This window comes from Meriones unguiculatus, chromosome 11 (genome assembly GCF_030254825.1).
Source record: "Meriones unguiculatus strain TT.TT164.6M chromosome 11, Bangor_MerUng_6.1, whole genome shotgun sequence".
Classification (NCBI taxonomy): domain Eukaryota; kingdom Metazoa; phylum Chordata; class Mammalia; order Rodentia; family Muridae; genus Meriones; species Meriones unguiculatus.
Window position 1 is genome coordinate 63,772,463 of NC_083359.1, and position 22,631 is coordinate 63,795,093.

Consider the following 22,631-nt stretch of genomic DNA (forward strand, 5'->3'; position numbering starts at 1 on the left):
TCTGAGAAAGTGCCAGATTGACTTCCAAAGTGGTTGTACCAGTTTACATTCCCACCAGCAGTGGAGGAGGGTTCCCCTTTCTCCACAACCTCTCCAGCATGTGTTGTCACTTGAATTTTTCATCTTGGCCATTCTAATGGGTGTAAGGTGAAATCTCAGTGTCGTTTTGATTTGCATATCCCTGATGGCTAATGACGTTGAGCATTTCTTTAAGTGTTTCTCTGCCATTCTATATTCCTCTACAGAGAATTCTCTGTTTAGCTCCGTTCCCCATTTTTTAATTGGATTACTTGGTTTGCTGCTTTTCAGCTTCTTTAGTTCTTTATATATACTGGATATTAGCCCTCTGTCAGATAAAGGGTTGGTGAAGATTCTTTCCCAATATGTAGGCAGTTCTGAGATGGACACTCAACCAAAGAACATGAGAGGATAAAACCTAGAACCTCTGCTCAGATGTGACCCGTGATCGCTCAGTAATCAATTGGTTTCCCATAGTAAGGGGAACAAGGACTATTTCTAACAGGAACTCAATGATTGGCTCTTTGACCTCCCCACCTACCAAGGGAGGAGCAGCACTGTTAGGCCACAAAGGAGGACTTTGCAGCCAGTCCTGAAAATACCTGACAAAAGGGAGTCATATGAAAGGAGAGGAGGTCCTCCCCTATCAGTGGACTTGGAAAGGGGCAGGGAGGAGATGAGGGAGGGAGGGTGGGATTGGGGAGGGAATGAGGGATACAGCTGGGATACAGAATTAACAAAATGTAACTAATGAGAAAAATAAATTAAAAAAAAATGAAAAAAAAATAAAAATAAAAATTTTGTAATAAAAGAAATTACTATTTTTTAGTTAGTAAGACTTTTGCTGCACAACACTAGCTGCTTATCACAGATATCAACTTTGCTAGTTTTATATTGACTTTGAGTAGAATAGCATAAACATTTGTCCACAAGAATCATCAATCTGCCTTCCCTCTATCTGTTACCTAATTTACTAACTCAGCTACTGTATAATTGAAAGGAATGGCTATGGTTTAGACACTGTGCAGTGAAAAACTCTCTGGGTGCTTAAGCTCTTGGTTAGTAAAGTTTCTTCATAGAAAGGGAATGAATTTTAAAAATCATAATAAAAAGTTATGGCGAAAAACATTCAAGCATGCATTATTAGAAATTTACTATGAATCAACAATGTGGGAGCACTTGTCCACACGCTTACAATAGAGCTCTGAAAAAGAAGTCTGCAGAAATCGTTGGTCAGCAAAACATACACTAAACATGTATGGGATAGGACCTAGACCCCTGTTCAAAGGAAGCCCATAGGCTGCTCAGTTTCCAAGTGGGTTCCCCACTAAAGGGTAGAGGAGCTGTCTCTGAAGTGAACTCAGTGGGCAGTTCTTTGCTCACCTCCTCCTGGGGAGTGCAGCCTTGCCAGGCCACAGGAGAAGATGCTGGAGCCAGCCTTGATGAGACCTGATAAGCTAGGGTCAGATAGAAGGGGAGGAGGTCCTCCCCTATCAGTGGACTAGGGAAAGGGCATAGGGGGAGAAGAGGGAAAGTGGGTGGACTTGGAGGAGGCAAGGGAGGGGCTGCAGCAGGGATACAAAGTGAATAAATTATAATAAATAAATATATAAAAAATTAAATTAAAAAATACAATGAGACAACAACAAAACATTCTATGATGGTTTGATTTTGTGGTGATAGACTTTTAAATATTAGCTGCATTTATTATATTTTCATATTTTATTAAATGTATCTTGTTGGTGAATAAAAATTTTCGATTTAGAGATGGTATTCCAGAAGAGCGTTAGTTTTTCTCAGAATATAATTGCTTTTGACTGAGGAATATGGTTAAGCCTGTCTCCTTTTCCGGTTTGTAAGTCAGGAGGGGTATCCCCTCCTATAAAATGATATCCCTGAAGATTTGCATCTACTGTGTGATCCTGAATGAGCAGGATGCCAATGGCAAAGCAGAAGCCCTGTTTCCCCATTTCATTTCCGTGTCCTTGTTGGAATCTGAATTTACATGGGCCAGTGTTCCTAAACCTTCTTAGTGATATGTGGGTTAGTAGGTCACATTTCACAGGGTAGCTAAAACAATCTCAGAGGAAAGTCAACAGCTGTTTGCTTCCCTTGACAAAGTAACAGCAGACTCAATTGCTTCTGAGGGAAATGTTAATAAATTATTCTGATTATTGGTCTTGAGTTTCCAATTTATTTTTAATAGGTTCTGTCTGAGCTTGAGGATTTCCACAGCTGCTTTTCCTTATGGAGTGCCTATGCACTAACATGCTATGGCCTACATATATATATATATATATATTTTAATTTTCTTTCTGTAACATTCAACTTGCTTTCTTCTTTCTAGGAGTTCAACCACAATTTTATTTTTTTAGAATGTTTTTTTATGCAGTGAGAATTACTTTTTTATATTTATTTATTTTTATTACAATTTATTCACTTTGTATCCCAGCTGTAGACCCCTCACTCATCTCCTCAATGTTCCACCCTCCTTCCCTCTTCTTTCCTTATGCCCCTCTCCTAGTCCACTGATAGGGGAGGTCCTCCTGTCCTTCTATCTGACCCTAGTCTATCAGGTCTCATCAAGACTGGTTGCATTGTCTTCCTCTGTGACCTGGCAAGTTTGCACCTACCAGAGGGAGGTGATAAGATCCTACACTGAGTACATGTCAGAGACAGCCCCTGCTCCCCTTACCAGAGAACCCACTTGGAGACTGAGCTGCCTATAGGCTACATCTGAGCAGGGGGTTTTGGTCCTCTCCATGCATGGTCCTTGTTTGCAGAGAATATTGTTCTCTGCAAGCCCCTCCAGGGCCCAGAATTTTTTGCTCTGTTGGTCTCCTTGTGGAGCTCCTGTCCCCTCCAGGTTTTTCTGTCTCACCCTTTTTCCGTAAGATGCCCTGTAGTCTGCCCAAAGTTTAGTTATGAGTCTCAGCATCTGCTTTGACACCCTGCATGGTAGAGTCTTTCAGAGGTCCTCTGTGGTAGGCTCCTGTTCTGTTCCCTGTCTTCTGCTTCCATTGTCTGTCCTGTTTGCCTTTCTGAGTGAGAATGAGCATCTTTCCCAGGGTCCTCCTTGTTGTTTAGCTTCTTTAGGACTAGCTTCCGAGATCAGGTGAGCTCGACTCATTCAGGGTGGTATGGCTGTAACCGTTGTTCAGCTTCTTTAGGACCATAGAATTTAGTATGTTTATTCTATATTATATGGCTAATATCCACTTATAAGTGAGTATATACCATGTGTGTCTTTCTGATTCTGAGATACCTCATTCAGAATGATCTTCTCTAGTTCCATCTATTTGTGTGCTAATTTCATGATTTCCTTGTTTTTAATTGCTGAGTAGTACTCCATTGTGTAAATGTACCACAATTTCTGTATCCATTCCTCAGTTAAGGGACATCTCAGTTAAAGTTGTTTCCATATTCTGGCTATTACAAATAAATCTGCATGGTTGAGCAAATGTCCTTGTTATATAGCTGAGCATATTCCCGATTAATGCCTAGGAGTGATATAGCTTTATCTTGAGGTAGCACTATTCCTAATTTTCCGAGGAAGCGTCAGATTGATTTCCAAAGTTTACATTCCCATCAACAATGGAGGAGAGTTCCCCTTTCTCCACATCCTCTCCAGCATTTGTTATCACTTGAGCTTTTTATCTCAGCCATTCTAGTGGATGTAATGTGAAATCTCAGGTTGTTTTGATTGTATTTAACTTCTGATTAAGGATGTTGAGCATTTCTTTAAGTGTTTCTCTTCTATTCCATATTCTTCTGTTGAAATTTCTTTGTTTAGTTCTGTACACTATTTTTTTTTTAATTTGATTACTTGGTTTGTTGGTGTTTAATTTCTTCAGTCCTTTCTACTGAAGAAAAGATTGCAAGTAAATGTGAAGAGGTAAATTTTCTATTGGTTGCAGGTAAATAAGGATTAATTTTTAATCCTTCTACCGCCATAGCAGTTTGTGTTTCCATAATTTAAGATAAATTACTCAAGTGTCTCTGCAAAGTAAAAATAAAGCCAACATTAGTAATAATGTAAAATGTAGAAAACTCCTGTCAATACATGTCACATTTAGAGAACATTTGAGCCTGTAAACCAAAAATGATCCATTCTTTAATGGAAAAAAAATCAAAATATATTAGCATATTATGCACTGGTTTTTGTTTGCAGTAGTAGAATATTTGTTTTCTTCCCTCAGGTGACTCAACTTGTAAAGCAACAGACTTTATGTCTGGAAGCCCTGGGTTGAAACAAGTAGAATTAAAATATATTCTTAGCCAAAAGAATAGGTTATATTTTTACTTATATCTAGAAGTTATTCTTTTCAGGTTCCTCACGTATTTTAACATGTTGTCTTTTTATATATATTTTCATCAGTTAATTTTCGCCAACTCAACCGGTATTTGGTAATGCAGTAAAATTTTAAGTCTCCCACGGTGTCTTCCAGTTTTAAATGAGTGTATTTCTTGTAGGAAAGCAACACAGAATGTACGAAAAGCAGATTTCAAGAAAGATAACAGTAGCTCTTTCTAACCAGCACCAATCGACGGCTATCTCTCAGGACCACAAGCACCAGTGCCTCAAGATTGGAGGTGAGTGAAAGCCCTACCACAAGAAGCAGAAGTATGAGCTGAGGTGGCCTGCTGCCAACAGGAAGACTGCATACACACAGTCTGAGTTTTGTGGAGACAATATGAAGTTTCATGCCCTGAGATTGGATGTAGGGGCTCTGAGGGTTGTACTTGCAAACAAGGATCATGCTGTCTACAATGCATCCAATGACCAGCTTGTCTGTGCCATGACCCTGGTGAAGGGCTGCATTGTGTTCATTGGCACTTTATGACAGTGGTCTAGAGCCCCACTATGCACTGCCCCTCGGCCGCAAGAAGGGGGCCAAGCTGACTCCTGAAGAGGAAGAGATTTTTAACCAAAAAGCAATAAAAAAATTTCAAAAGAAATATGATGAAAGCAAAAAGAACAGCAATATTAGCAGTCTTCTAAAGAAGTAGTTCCAGAAGGGCAAGCTTCTTGCCTGTAGTGCCTCAAGACCAGGCCAGTGTGGCCGAAAAGATGGCAATGTGCTAAAAGGCAAGGAGCTGTGGTTCTATAAAGGCTCAAAATCCATTATTCACAGTTCCTATAATAAAGGTGTTTGTTGTTTTATATGTATATTGTCTGAATGTTTGGACAGTTTTTTGTTTTTTGTTTTTTGTTTTTCTGTTCTCTGAGCAAAACTGAGAAAAGACCTCATCTTTAGTGTCTTTATAGCGGTGCTGTCCAAATCATATTTGTATTGTCAGGTTGGAAAGGTTGTGTGTCCCTTTCCATGGTAGACTTGAGTTTTAAGGGTTCCATTAAATTTGTGTGTTAGGCACTAATCTTCATTAGTCTTAAGAACAGGACTGTACCACCAGCTACACCTCCAGTCAGGTAAGGTGGTTCATGAGAAGTCTGGGGACCTTGACACGGTCTTGAGAATTTTCAGAGTAGTCATACAGACTTTGAAGTTACAGCTTGAAAAAGAGTGCTAAGAACACCAACTGAGGTCATAGGGGGCGCCTGAGAGACTGGACAACTGGTAATTCTGTACAACCAGACTACAGGTTACAACAGAGGACACCTTGGGATTTTTGTTGCTGTTGCTGTGGTTTTGTATTTTGGAGGCACAGTCCCACTCTGTAGCCTTGGCCAGCCTGGAGCACCACACTAAACTGGTTTCACCTCAAGAAAGTTAACTTTCATGTATGAGAAAATATTTTATTGACATGCTTAACAGGAAAAGTTTAATTGTCCTGAATTAAAAGTCACTTAAAGTATCTGGCTCTTCCTCTTGCTCTTTTTGTACTTGCACATGTGCTAGCAAAGATATAGCATTTATAAAATTATACATGTACTTTTAAAATTTATAATTGCTCATGTTTGATTTATTTGTTTTCACATATGTAACATATGCCTGAATACTCCCTTGAATATCCCATAATTTTTCAGCAGGAAAATACATTTTACTAACAGAATAGAATGTTTATCAATATATTTTAATATTTTATTGATTATGTTATATATATTTTGTGTATAATCATCCATGGCATTGGTTAAATTCATCACACATTGTTTTTTAAGTCCTGAAAAGATACATACAACTAACATTATTGAGACAGAGCAGGTTATATTTATTTATATATGTGTGTATACATGTATGCATGTAACACTAATTTTTAAAGGAGGCCATGAATTTGAGAAAGAGGAAGTAGGCCTTGGTCATTTTATATGAGAGGGTTTGGAGAGAGAGAAAAAGGATGGGGGAAATGATGTAATTATGTTATAATTTCATAAATAAAAGAAAATTGTGCTGAAAAAAGTCACTTAAAGCTTCCTGCCAAAGATAACAATAGCAACAAACTTTATTAGAAAAGTAAGTTCATGACTCTGGAGGGGGAAAGCGGTATTACAAAGAAGAAATACATTACCTCACAATTTATTCTCCTAAATTAAAAGCAGAATAAAGGACTCATAAATTCTAAAATAAAAAAATAAAATACTAGTCATACCAATAGCAGTTAAATATTTAAAAGGTCTGACAGATGATCCTAAGCCTTACATTATTCTCTCAAATACAATTCTTGCACATAATGTAATGCAATATGTTAAAAGAGAACATTAGTATATTAATATATGTGATCCATGTATAACAATCCCTTCAATTGGTCACCATGATTTTTTTTAAATGTTTGAAGATTATTTTTCTAGGTAGTAAAAAAAAAGTACTATTTTTACTAATTTATTTATTTTGTGTTAAATTTGTCTAGTTTTACCAGAATATTTTAATTACTCAGAAACATTTTCAGGTACATGAGACACTGTGAAAGGATGCTCTTTCTTCATACTTCGATAAAAAACAAGGCTGAAAAAATGCATCTAATACAAGTTAAGCTACCACTTGAACAATCTTAAATTCTTAGTAATAATACAAAACTGTTCTTAATACGCAACTGGGAAGACACAGAGTCAGCGCCTCACCTCTCTTCTTTCAAGGAAATTGAATTAAACTGGCTATCAAGTGTTCTTGCTACCACTGACTCACTTCTAATTAACACACTTTTACCCGATGGGGGAAAAAATCAAAGAAACACCATTGCTGAGTTCCTCTTCTCATTAAAAGGATTATTTGCATCAAACTAAGTCAAGGGTTATATTCTTTAATATCCAAAGGGAAGAATACTATCAAAATGATTAAGTATGAGAGATTCACCTTGCAATTTAGAAATGAGTGCATAGGATGATTCATGGAACAAATGGGAAAGTATTACAATGAACTGCTGCACAGAAAGACTGATGAGCATAGAGCTATTCTTTTCTATTTCAAATTTGGCAGCAAATAATGGTAGAAGATTCTATCTTCTGATGTGGATTAAGAGTAAAGAGCTTGACATTACATATAATTCATGCTGAAGAAAAACACCATTTACATTTAGTATCTTGCAAATACCAAAGTCTGTGCAGTATAAATCATTAAAATGGAAGTTTAAAGTAATAAAAAGGTGCTAAGCTAATCTGTCCACTATACTATTACAAGATACAAAGTAGGTAAAAATGATGTTTCTAATTTAATCAAAATGAAAAAAGGATTTATAAGTATATAATGAAGAAAATAAGTGGTTAATCCCATATGATGTGCCTAGATTGAAATCATTAAGACAGCCAGGTAATTCCCAGAACAGTGCCGATCCACTGCAAGGCTGATGACTGTTACAGATTTTATAAGGGCCGTAACTTCAGACCAGGTTTGAATCACTTGTCATCATGAGTTTACCAAACTAAATCACTTGTATAAGAAGTAATTTCTTTCCGTACAAGTACTTCAACTCTTCTCAGATTAGGTAATCAAAGTAACTCCATATTTCTAAATGAAGATGGCTTTGCATAGGGTCATACCTAGAAAAGAAATTTCCACTTAACATTTGCATTTGTTAAATTACCTATTTTTCTGACTAAAGACACCATATATTATGAAAATAAATAATAGCGAACTTTTTTCAAACATTGCAGTTATTGAGTATTTTAAAACATTGGATAACAGCTAGGTGTAGTGACTCTACAGCATTTTATAAAATAGCACTAAAGATGTACGCTATCCTAAAATATTCTGAACAGTATTCCAACAGGTTGGGAAATAAACCCAAGAATTGTCAAATTGGCCATTTTTTCCAGATATCCTTGAGACAGAATGTTAATTTCTGCAATAAATTAAGAAGTGCAAAGACCTAAACACTATCAACTACCAAGGAATAGTGAACTGATTGGATATTTCTGAAAAGAATAAATACAAGTAGAGAGTAAATTACTTTTCTTCTTTCATATATTATATAACAACTTCAGTTTCCCCTCCCCCAGCACCTCCTACACCCCTTATCCACACCCCCCATTTCTCTGCCTTCTCTCAGAAAAGATCAGGCCTCCCAGGGACATCAACCAAACACAGCATAACAAGTTACAATAAGACCAGGCACATACCATCATATCAAGGCTGGATGAGGCAACTCAGTAGGGGAAGGCTCCCACAACCAGGCAAAAGAGTTGGAGACAACCACTGCTCCCACTGTTAGGAGTCCCACAAGTACACCAAGATATTCAGCCACAAGATATATGTAGAGGACCCAGGTCAGACCCCTACAGGCTCCCTGATCTCTATGAGTCTCCATGAGTCCAGTTCAGTTGACTCTATGAGCTGTGCTCTTGTGGTGTCCTTGATTCCTCTGGCTTCTCCAATTCTTCCTCCTCTTCCTCTGCAGGACTTCCATTAAATATATTGAAAAAGTTTTCAGCGTATGTAGCCTCCAAGGAAATAGAAGTTAAAAGTTCTTTGAGATTGTATCACAGTCATAATGGCTATTATCAAAATAGCAAATGACAGTAAATGTTGGCAAAGATTTAGGGGAAAAAAAAGAATCCTTTATCTGTTGTTGGTAGGAGTGCAGAATTGTAAAGTCACTGTAGAAATCATTCTGATGTTTTTTTAAATACTAGGATTTAGGTTCAGCTATGCTTTTCCTGGGCAGATGTAACAAAGACTCGTATACCAAAGGCTTTCATTATCTGTGTTTATTGCTTCTCTATTCACAATAACAAGAAAGTGAAATCAACCCTATGTTCTCCAAGATGCGTGGAAAATGAAAATACGTTAGATTACAATTAAAATTCTATTAATCTGTTTAGAAAAGGGAAAAGAGAAATTGTCAGGAAAATAGATTTTTAAATTATAACTAATAAGGTCACGTAGGCTAAGAAGGTCAGTTATACCATATTCCTTCTCAAAGATGAAGACTCTCACATTTCCTGTTTATCTCTATACCTAAGTCAGTGTGTGTAAAGGTGGTGAAACTGGAAATGGGACAGGAAAGAGGAAAGTAGATTTGAGAAAGAAGGGAAGGTTAATTGAATGCACATGACTTAAAGCACAAAGAAAAATAATGGTGATGGAAGAATAAAGTGCAGGATAGAGGGATGGGAAAAGAATGAGAAAAAAGAACAAACAAAAATAAATTACATCTGAAAATGTCATGACACATACTATTCTCTATATTAATTAATAAACAAAAGATGTGACAATGTAAGTCATTATTAAAAAAAGATCTTGTGTTAGTAAAATTAGTTTTACTAAGTTTCTAAGTCCCTGTGTTTCTTATGTTAGAAATTAAATTTCCTTGTGAATTAGGGGTTCTTCTAATCACCGAAACCATTTATTACCAATCAAATATATGTGACCTACAACAAAATGTGTGAGACTTAGCTGCTTTTTCTGAACTAATGCAAAAAAACCTAATTAATAATGATATACTAAATATTAAAATCCTTATTTACATATAAGGAACATTAAATATTTTAGCTTTTAATATTATATATTAATATTGTATCTTTTAAAGTAATAGTCTTTAGAAAATCTCAAAGATAATATTAAAATTAAAATGATAAAAATTCAATGGTAAATACAGTCATGTTTATTCTTAAAGTATTATTTGTTAATATAGATAATCATTGTACCTTTCTAATGTAGAAATTATTGAATAAAATAATTTATTTAAAAATACATATTTTGAACCTACTATAGGAAAAATTTCAGATATGAATGAAACAGATGTGTCTAATGAGGATTAATAAATAGACAAGATTCTGGAATATATGTATAAAATGGATTCCTGAGGGAAATCAAAGGTCTAATATCTCAGTGAAGTGAATTTCTCTAAAATTTTAAAATCCCCTTGGGGTTTAAGGCTAGAATTTCATGTCTTGGAAAACAACAAAACAGCGGTAGCAGCAACAGCAATTAATTATAAATAATATCAATAAAGTCATTGATTATAATTAACAATTATTATTCATTACTTATATTAATATTTAATATTAATTATTTATTATAATTAATAATAAAATCCTCTCACCTTCAATTCTATCATCATCTCTGTAAAATAAAAAGTTGTAAGGTATACACTGGTCATGCTGAGTAATAAAGAGTCCAATTCAAAGATCAAGAAATAACACCCAGTTTTCTTATCTTTAAAGCATAAAGCATTCTCTCTTTGGACCCAGAGAGAATGAAGAATCTGCAGGACATAAATAGAACAAAGATACAGAGGAGATGTTTGTGATGTGTGTAAGGTTAAGATGGTAGACAAGAAAGTTATGGTTGTATGTGATAAAACAGATGCAAGTAATGTTGTAAACACCTTAGAAGAAAATACAGAGCATATACCAAAGATAAAAACATTACAGATAGCAGCACACATAAAAATATTTGTTTGTTAACCACAGGAGGAAAATTAAGAGTGAGATATTACCAACATTCAATCAGAATCAAAGTAATTAAAGTCAGTTGGAATCACACTCCTGCTTACAAGAATATAAAATTATTTTTAATCTGTTTAGAAAATTTTGTAACAATATTTATAGTTAAATACAACACAGCATTCCAGCTTAGGAATTAATTTACAAACTTGTTCTTAATTGGAAACACATACACAAAAAGATCTATATGAAAAAGCTCATGGTAGTTTTAACCAACATGACACAAAGCTCAAAAGACCTGTTATCTACCAACACAAAGAACAAAATTTTGATAGATGCAGAAATTATACCTGTTACTGAAATAGAAAGAAAAAAATGACTGAAGCAGAGCATGCTGAATGTGTAGCCCAACATACATTAATTTGATAAATATACTCCAAATTCCAAGTAAGATATTTTCAAGGTAATTGTTTTATAAGTTACAGTAGTGATTACATCTAGTATATGTGTGACTGAAAAAATAATAATTGAGAAAAATCAAAAGTATTGGAGTCTATAAGTCTCTGCAGTTGTATATGTGGTTGTAAGGCCATAGAGATAAAGACTCATGCTGTTTTTCTATATAGTTTGTAATTCAAACTGTATAGTGTAAAGATTAAGTAATGGGCAAGATAAATATCTGTATTTCAAAATAGAACTGACTTGTAACTTTATACTACATTTAGAATGATCTGACAGAAGCAAGAACAGAGATGTGAAAAGAGCCCAGAAGACAGTCAAAAATTAATTCATTCATTCTTTCCTTAGTTCATGAATGTTTGCTACGATTGAGTGTACAGACACTGAAATAATGGATCAATGCAAGACTGAAGCCTATCAGGGTAAATTCCAAAACCTCATCTCCAAGTCTGCTGCCAAAGCACTCCTAGATACCCCACCCATTCCAGCTGTGCCTACTGCAACACACTTCTCTTTTGGGGGCTGGGTCATATCTAGCCTACAGCTTTCTAAGTGGATATGCCATGGCTTTGGCATCCCCAACATGTTCGGGCCTCCTGTGCAATCCATACTTCAGTTTCACAGCATCATGCAATGGCTTTTTCCAAGACTCCATGCAGGAACTCTTCTGCCATGTTGCTGCCTTCGGTGGCTGTCTTTAACTGTGAAGGTAAATTCCACAACCTCTTTCCTATATCCTTTTTCATTTTTTTAAATTATTTTCTTTGATTAAAAATATTTTTCATACAACATATTCAGATTACAGTTTCCCTTCCCCCATTAGTCCAAGTTCCTCCCCATCTCATCCAGAACTACACCCTTTCTGTCTCTTTATAGAAAACAGACACCTAAAGAATAATAATGAAACATAATAAAACAAATCAAAAAATAGTTGAATATGATAAAACCACTACACACATGGTATATACTCATTTATAAATGGATACTAGACATATAATATAGGATAAACATACTAAAATCTGTACACCTAAAGAACTTAAGCAAGAAAGAGGGCCTTGGATAAGATGATCAATCCTACTCAGAAAGGCAAACAAGATGTTTATCAGAAGAGGGAGAAAACAGGGAACAGGACACGAGCCTACCACAGAGGGCCTCTAAAAGACTCTACCCAGCAGGGTATCAAAGCAGATGCTGAGACTCATAACCAAACATTGGGCAGAATGCAGGGAATCTTATGAAAGAAGGGGGAGATAGAAAGACCTGGAAGGGACAGGAGCTCCATGGGGAGACTATCAGAGCCAAAAAAAGTCTGGACACAGGGGTCTTTGTTGATGCTCCAACCAAGGACCATGCATGGAGATAACCTAGAAACCCTGCACAGATGTAGCTCATGGCAGCTCAGTGCTCAAGTGGATTCCCTAGTAAGGGAAACAGGGACTGTCTCTAACATAAACTCAATGGCTGGCTCTTTGATCCCCTCCCCCTAAGGGGGGAGCAGCCTTACCAGGCCACAGAGGAAGACAATGCAAACAGTCCCAATCATACCTGATAGGGTAGGGTCAGATGGAAGGGGAGGAGGACCTCCTCTATCAGTGGACTTGGGAAGGGCTATGGCAGAAGATTGAGGGAGGTTAGGATTGGGAGGGGATGAGGGACAAGCTACAGCTGGGATACAAAGTTAATAAATTATAACAAATAAAAAATTAATTAATTTTTTAAAAATGTATATAAACGTAAACTCTACACACACACACACAGAGAGAGAGAGAGAGAGAGAGAGAAATCAATCCCATAAAACTACTGCCACAAGCCATTATTAGAATATGTTATTAGAATCCATATTAGAATACATTAGAAACATTTATGTGATCCTTCAGACACTTAAAACATGGAAAGTGTGACTCTAAATCCTGTACTTTTTTTTCCCCTTAAACAACTCTCCTGCTCACTTTAACACTGATGGGCATTTCCGACTTGGGCCATCTTTTATAAGTGTTGTAGAACACTCCTATGGATTGTCCCAGGATCAGTCAGACTCCTTTACAGCTAATGCTCTGTGTGTACATGGCAATTTCTCAGCAGGAACAACCATAAAATAATTAGAATAGAAGTGCTTTATGAAATATGACCATAAGTCATCTCATTTTTCATCCTTTCAGTAGCACTGACACAGAAATGAGATTTATGGATGCTGATTAGAAATCAATATATTTCTGCTAAAATTGTCCTATAATGTAGTTAGAAAACATTGTGGCTCCCTTGTTTCTGGATGTAAAATTTATAAAAGTTTATATCCAATTCCCATTTATTATTATTAAATTATTTCTATTTTTGAGATTATAATATAATAAAATTACCCCCCTTATTTTCTTACCCCTGAATCTTCTGATATAATCATCTTTGTTTATTTGTGTTTTTTTTTTCAAATTTATGGACACCTTTTTGATTAAATATTGTCACATACTTAAATCCCTATTTCTATCTATCATATCTCTTTCTCTCTCTCTGTGCATGTGTATTCCTAAACACAAATACAACCTGCAGGATCATTCTGCAGTTCTATATTCTATATAATTTTATTTGTATGTATGTGCTGGGACTGACCAATTTTATTGGATAGTACTACTTCTTTTAAAATGACTTAGTCAAACTCTAATATTTAAAATTCAAACCAAATTCTTTTATATAGACTTTCTATTTAAAATGCCAAGATATAAATCCAAATTTATAGACCATTTCAGAGAAGAAACAGAAATATACAACTAGTATCAGAGGTCCAAACTAAATTTGAAACTAAAGCCAACACATAAAAATTATGAAGTTAAAAAGATCAATTAATCATTCCCTAAATAGTTGAAAATATAAATATTTAAATAAAGTGAATATATCAATAATTATAAAGGCCAATTAATCAGGAACAATTTGTATTTATTCACACTGTATTATCATTAGGCTGGAATAAACCATTCATATTAGAAGATATAGATAAGAGCTAAATAGCAATTTTTTTTAAAGAAGTCAGAATTTCTATCATAACTAAATATTAAAACAAAACAAAATTAAAATAAGAAGTAAATATTGGGAGGAACTGCACCCATCCCCCACTGGGTAAACCTGACACTTTCATGAGGCAGACATCGGACTGTGGCCCTCCACTACACCACCACTGTGACACCACAGAGAAGCACATGTCCTTACCCATTTTTCAGAACCCCAGCTTTCTATGCTTCTTATTAATGCAGAGTCGCTAGACTGGCACTGCCAATTCCACCAGTTCCTTTTGTCTGGGAAAAAGTTGGGAGGACCACCCACAGACTTCTGAAGATTGCCTATGAAAATATTCTAACTCAGCAAAATGTCTACTCTAGGGCTTCAAACTTGAAAGTCTCTTATCTCTAGTTGCTCTGGGATAACTTCTGATATCCTTTCGAACATCATCATCAAAGACTGAACACAAAGCCCATAAAGTCGGTCAATCACCTGACCCAGTGAAATAATATGTAATAGAAGTTCAAGTACACACTCAACAAAAAAGACAAACGAATTTTATACCCAGAACATTACCAGCACTCTTTTTAACTGCTTAGGGTTCTTCACAAATACACAAACATGAATTATCAAAACAATACATTTATGCCAAATATCATTCTCCTCATATTAACATCACACAAGAAAGGTGACTTAGATGATGCACAAGAAAACATTAGAAAATAACAGTAATAAACAGTCAAAAAACTCCAAGGCAAGAATAAATGATGACATACAGACTGTAATATATTATTAGATAATGAAAAAATTAAATATATAAAAACAGTTTAATAAAAAATATAGACACTCAAATTAGAAAATTCAAAATTGAAATGGAAAGTACAGCAGGAATTTAAGCAACATTCAGAGGAAAATCTCTGAAATGGACTGGATCAAATGCAAGAATGCATATCAGGCCTTACAAACACGTTAGAGTAAATAAATCCCTCAGCCTAAGAAATGTCAAACCCAGAAAAGTCCAAGAACACAATATGCAAAACTCTGCACACTAACATGCTTAAAAATAATAAAAACAGAAGAAAATGATACTCCAGATTAAAGGCACCAAATATGTTTTCAGCAAAATTATAGAAGAAAACTTCCACAATCTAAGGTAATATATGCCTATCAGAATCAAAAGGACATGGAGAAAAAAAATAGAACCAGAAAAGAAATACCTTACAAAATATTATAGTCAAGAAACTCAGTATACAAAACAAAGAAAGAGTTTTGAAAGTCATCAGAAAGAAAGATCAAGTCACAAACAAAGCAATAACTGTCAGAATAAAAGCAGATATTTCAAGGTAGACCATGAAACCCAAAAGATAATGAAACTATGTTTTACAAATTATGAAAGACTTCAGATGCCAGTCCAGATTATCATACAATTATATAAGTTATAATTGGAGAAGAACATTTCATAAGAAAAACAGATTAAAGGAATGTATGACCACTAAGCTCTACAAGAGATACTGGGAGAAATATTTAGGTCTGAAGAGAAAGATAAGCACATGAAGAATCTACAAGAAACAAATAATTCAGAACACTGAACAGAACAATACAATAAAAGCAACAATATACTAGGAATAAATATATAATATTCAATAATGAATTTTAATATTAATGTTTTCAACTCTCCAATGTAGAGACACATACTAACAGACTGAATTAGAAGACATTACATCTCTTTACTACCTACTTTTGAGATACTCAAAAGAGATATTGAAGACAATACCAGAACATGGAAAAATTTATCATGAGTAAATTGGAAAGATTAATAATATTAAATGGGTACACTACCATAAGTAATCTATAGATTCAATGCAATCTCTATGGAAATTCCAATGCAGTTGAAATTGGGACTCTGCATTTTATTTCATATGGATATATGAAAGACCCAAGATAACCAAAACAAACCTGAACAACAACAACAACAAAACAAACAAAAACACCTCAGGAGAGATCACTATTCCAGGTTTCACATTATAATCAAAGGTATAATGATAAAAGTTTGCTAATGGCATAAAAAAAGACACATTGAGAATCTATTTACAAAACCACACTTTTTGGTGTTTGATATCTATCTATCTATCTATCTATCTATCTATCTATCATCTATCTATCTATTTATTAGAATTTATTTACCTTGTATCCCAGCTGTAGAGACTCCTCACTCATCTCCTTCCAGTCCCATCCTCCCTTCCTCTTCTCTCCCTATGCCCCTCCACTAGTCCACTGATAGGTGAGGTCCTCTTCCCCTTCTATCTTACCCTAGCCTATCAGGTTTCATCAGGAGGAGATGAGGGAGCGAGGGTAGGATTGGGAGGGAATGAGGGAGGGGACTACAGCTGGAATACAAAGTAAATAAACTATAATTAATATGAAAAATTTAAAATTTAATTTAAAAGAAAAAAAAGGCTGGTTGCAATGTCTTCTTCTGTGGCCTGGCAAGGCTCTATCCCCCAAGGGGATGGTGATCAAAGAGCCAGCAACCAAATTTACAAATTTACCCCAGAGACAGCCCCTACTTCCCTTACTAGGGAACCCACTTAGAGACTGAGTCTATGGGCTACATCTGAGCAAGGGTTTTAGGTCCTTTCCATGCATCATCCTTGGTTGGGGTATCAATCTCTGCAGGGCCCCCAGAGCCCAGAGTTTTTGGCTCTGTTGGTCTCCTTGTGGAGCTCCTGTCTCCTCCAGGTCTTTCTATTACCCCATCTTACATAAAATCTCCTGCACTCTGCCCAAAGTTTGGCTATGAGTCTCACCATCTGCTTTGATACCTCAATCACTAGAGTCTTTCAGGGGACTTCTGTGGTAGGGTTCTGTCCTGTTCCCTGTCTTCTCCCGCTTCTGATGTTTATCCCATTTGCCCTTTTGAAGGAGGATTGAGTATCTTACCTAGGGTCCTTCTTCTTGTTTAGCTTCTTCAGGACTGTAGATTTATGTTTATCCTTCATTATATTTCTAATATTCACTTACAAGTGAGTATATACCATCTGTGTCTTAATGCTTTTGGGTTATCTTATTCAAGATGATCTTTTCTAGTTCCATCCATTTGTCTGCAAATTTCATTATTTTCTTGTTTTTAATGCCTAGTATTGCATTGTGTAAATATACCACATTTTTTGTAATCATAAAATGGGGTATTGTATCAGAAGAAGAAGAAAACAGGAAACAACCTAGGAACCTACCACAGAGGGCCTCTGAAAGCCTCTGCCCTTCAGACTATCAAAGCAGATGCTGAGCCTGATGGGCAACTGTTGGGCAGAGTGAAGGGAATTTTAGGTAAGAACTGGGAAATAGTAGGAGCTGGAGAGGACAGGGTCTCCACTAGGAGAGCAACAGAACAAGAAAATTTGAACACAGGGAACTTCCCAGAGACTCATACTCCAACCAAGGACTATTCATGGAGATAACCCAGAACCCCTGCACAGATGTAGCCCAGGGCAGTTCAGAGTCCAATTGGGTTACATAGTAATGTGAAGAGGGACTGCCTCTGACATAATCTGATTGGCCTGCTCTTTGATCACCTCCCTCTGGGGGGGAGCAGCCTTACCAGGCCATAGTAGAGGACAATGCAGCCACTTTTGATGTGAACTGACAGACTAAGATCAGAAAGGAGAGGAGAACCTCCCCTATTAGTGGACTTGGGGAGTGGCATGCAAGCAGAGGGAGGAGGGAGGGTGGGATTGGGAGGGGAGGAGGGAGGGGCTTATGGGGGGATGCAGAATGAATAAAGTGTAATTGATGAAAAATTTAAAAAAAAGGGGAAAAATAATTTAAGAACCTTAAATGACTTTCAAAAGTGGAGGAAAACATGGAGTTAGTCAATTGGCATGGAGCACGTCTCGCCCCTGGGGGCAATGGTCTCCTGAACCTACTCAGACCTCGGACACCACCACTGCTAGTTCTAGAACTGACGCAGAATGTTCCAACGAGGGGGTTAAGGCTTCTCATAATATTTCCTATAAGCCCACACCTGTTTGTCTATATCCCCCATTTTTATTCATTATTAGCCAGATAGAGCCAAGTAATTGTGGTAATGATACTTGCTTTTTTGCCCAATGCTGGAATGCTAGTAAATTTAGGTATGCCCTGGTTACTCGCATGCCTCACTGGGTGCCTGTGCCCGTTGATGCCCCTCACGCTATGACTCTCTTCAGACAGAAAAGGGATCTTGGAACTACAGCCACCATTGTTACTACCATCTCATTGGCGGCTGTTGGAGCTACCACCGGGGCATTAGCCATGAGTCATACTGGGCAGACTGCTCAGACCCTGAACAATCATTTAGCCAATGTAGCTCATGCCTTAGTTGTACATAAAGGAATTAATGCTCAACTAAAAGGAAGCTTGATGGTGTTCAATCAGAGGATTGACCTCGTGCAGGAGCAAATTGATACCCTATGGCAAATCACTCAACTTGGCTGTCAATGAAAATATGCTGGACTTTGAGTCACTAGCACATAACATGAGAATTTTTCCTGTGCTGCAAATCTGTCTAAACAATTGTCGAGCTATATTTTAGGTAATTGGACTGGAGAATTCGATACTACGATGGAGCAGCTGAGAGTGGCCATTGTCACAGTAAATTCTACCAGAGTGGACGCAGGACTAGCCACAGGATTATCATCATGGATTACTGCAGCCATGAATCATCTGAAGGAGTGGGCGGGCATGGGAGCGTTAGCAGGCCTTCTGGTGTTGGTCTCCTTGTTTTACCTGTGGTATATATGCAAGATTAGAGTCTCACAACAGTGTGATGCAGCCATGATCATTCAGGCCTTTACAGCCATTGAAGCAGGACATTCTCCCCAAGCATGGTTGGATACCATAAAAAGCTAAAATGTTATGCTCAGGATGCGAGGCTAAGCACTGCACTCAGGGTCAGCCGCTTTGGACCCAGAGAAGAGCATGTCTGGTTGCATGAGGGTTGATGCCCCAGGTCCCGCCTCTGAGAAAAAGGTATTGGACGGGTCTGATGCTCTTTGGGTGGATGACACCTAAATGAACATCGGTACAAAGTCCCAATTTATTTCTAATATCAGAGATCAGACCTCTACTCTTGCCTGATGTGTCTAAAACAAAAAGGGGCAACTGTAGAGAGCTGCGGAATGCCGTGCCTTAAAGATTGAGCTGGTTTCCGCCTTCCACCTTCCCGATGGTGAGTGCTCTCTGTCACGAACAATTCCACATTTGGCTAAGGCTGAGGATCTGGCTTGCTTCCATGTATGTGTATCTGCATTGCCCACGTGGCATGCCTGGGTTGGCTACCCAGAGGCTATTTAAGCTGTGGGCTGGCTTTCCCCAGGGTCCGAGGATTGTTCAAGGTTCCTGAATAAACTGCATTGAAAAAAAAAAAAAAAAAGAAGAAGAGACAGAGACTGGATTGGATGAAGGGAGCAACTATCTCACAGTGTAGCTAGAGTGGAGACTTCAGGAAGTTCTATAAGGGGCTCTGAAGTTGTAATCAGAGTTATTCCAAACAGACATAAAAATCTAGGCCTTTGTGTGTCTTTCTGCTTTCAGGATACCTCACTCGGGATGACCGTTTCTAGGTCCCACCATTTGCCTGCAAATTTCATTATTTCCTCATTTTTAATTGCTGTGTAGTATTCCATTGTGTAAAAGTACCACAATTTCTGTATCCATTCCTCAACTGAGGGATATCTAGGTTGTTTCCAGGTTCTGGCTATTATGAATAAAGCTGCTACAAACATGGTTGAAAAAAAAATGGGGTATTGTGTATTGAGGACAAAAGTGAAATTATTGAACCATTTAGCTTCTGTTTAGGTTAAAATATTAGAACTTCAAAATTCTATTCCTCCCCTGTCAGTGGACTTGGAGAGGAGCATGGGAAGATATGAAAGAGGGAGGGTGGTATGGAGAGGGAATGGGGGCCTACAACTGGGATACACAGTGAATAAACTGTAATTAATATAAACAATAAAAATTTAATAAAAAATTTCTATTACATTGCTAAAGCCAATCTCATATAATATGATAATATTTGCAAAAGTCAACTTTATATTCATGTTCAATAGATTAATCATTCCAACTCTCCCTATAATAAAAGAGTAAAATAGCAATTCCTATAAAACATTGTGTCTTTATATTATAGAACATAAAGTGAATGCGAGTCTAAAATTCATAGGAACTATCAAAGAGAAAAAGATATTCAAGATATCCAATAAACATATCTAGTCCCCCCCCAAAGGATTTTAAAAGGTAGAATAAATGAATGTAATATTGAGGTAGGGAAAGACAAACAGAAAATACTAAGGGACAATTTTTTAAAGAGTTGGCCAAATACTCACATTGATAGAAACTTGATTTATGGCTGAGTTTTCACTAATACACTTTGGGAGCCTTTGAATTTTTCTGTAAATGGTGCTGAAACTATTGGCTATCCATATGGAAAAAGTGGAATTAGACTGCTAACACCCTCACAGAAATCAATCTCAGATAAATTAGTCTTTTAAATGTGAAAGAAAAGGCACTATTTTCTAAAATAAAATACAAAGGGGTATATTTATTTGTTGGATGATGACAGAAATATATTTCCTAAACAAAACAAAAGGAATTTAAGAATTCAGTTTAACACAGAATATTAAAGAGAAGACAAATATAATTTCCATAATATAGTGAAAACACATTGATTAAATTTTCCTTCTAAGAAATAAAAACAGAAGCTGAAAACTGTAAGTGCAACATTTAATAATTAATACTGGATTGCTATATCCAATAAGGAGTAATTTGAAATCAATATGAACATACTACACAATCAATTGCAATTCTGGAAAAATAATTTGAACAAGGAATTGATAAGTAGAAGTGCACACAATTTAAATACTATACTAGGTAAGGAATATACTAACCTAGGAATATAAAGCCTTTCATAATTCCAACAGAAAATTTTTTAAAAATAATGAAAAAATCAATATGTACCTGATTATTAAAATCTAGATATACAATGTCATTATTGTTGGGTTTTGAACACAGATAAATCTTATTTTTCATACCTATTATGTTATTTCATAGCAAGTAAATATTTTACTTTTTTTTTACCAAAAATAGATTTTTTTCTTGCATTATATATTCTAATTATGGTTCCCCCTAATCTATCCTGTTCAGTTTCTCCCCACTTTCCCTTCCATCTGGATCCCCCCATCTGCCTCTCATAAGAAAACAAACATATACCTGATATATTTGACTTGCTGTAACTTCACACATTATTAAATTTTTGTTTTATGAGTTGAATGGTAATATTCCGTGCAAGATTCATCATAGTTTTCTGAGCCTACCTTATTTTATTATGAAGTAAATTGTGTCAAAGAAAAACAGTACACTGCTCTTTTGTTTTTTGATATTTTACATATTTAACCTGTATCAAATTAAAGGTAACATTAAATAATCAGCTACTCATTTGATATTTATCATTTTTATAGTAATAATGTACACAGATGTGTATTGTAATGATTGTGATGTCAAGTAGCCTGGTTTGCTATAAAAACTGACAATGTTTGCACACATTTTTTAGATCATTTAAAATATTGAAAATTCTCTTTTTAATAATTAGCCTCACAGCACAAAAACTGAACAGTTATCACTTTGTCTTTAACCCTTTAAGCTATCTGATTTCTTCCCAACATACTTCATACCTTCCCTGCTGAGCTCACTCCTCAGGTTTCAGGTAAGGTTTCTCCAGGACCTCAGCCTGTGGCTGAATTCCCTACTTTCTTTCCTCTTAACTCCTCCCCTCCTGGCTTGTACAATTCATTGCTAGCTCTTCCCTCCCTGCCCCTATAAGATAATTAATACTGTGTTCCCATTCATACGATAGGAATGTTCTGTTTAATACAAATCAAACAACCTTGAAGTGCCTAATTGTATACCATGTGTACACCTATTCTGGGAGGACCCTTCCACACCCAAGGGGTACATAGCCTTTGTTCTTTGGAATTAAAATTGGACCATCTCTCTTAAGTGGTTCCTTAACCAACACATTATGACAAAATATAAAAACTGTTGTGCATGTTTTGGTGCATTTGGTAGCTGCCTCATGCATTTCATGTTCACAATGCTTTATAGCTATATAATTTTTATTTTCTTCGTGTTTATGTCATGTAGTCTAAAAGTGTTTTAGCTTAAACCATGAAAATTTATGTAAGTTCACTCTATGGTGTTTGCACAGATAATATATACATTTATTTATGATGCATTTCTTATAACATATCCCTATTAACAATTGACACATAACTGTATGCTCTAGTCAGAGTTCTGAGACTATATTTCTGCAAGACTTAAGAATTCCATGATCATACCTAGAATGTCTTAGCAATTT

The 22,631-nt window shown here is 36.2% G+C and overlaps 1 pseudogene; it reads left to right on the forward strand.

Annotated features, from left to right (window-relative positions):
- Positions 1 to 4,505: 4,505 nt before the first annotated feature.
- Positions 4,506 to 22,631, forward strand: part of LOC110565856 (small ribosomal subunit protein eS8-like) — a 173,577-nt pseudogene continuing 155,451 nt past the window's right edge.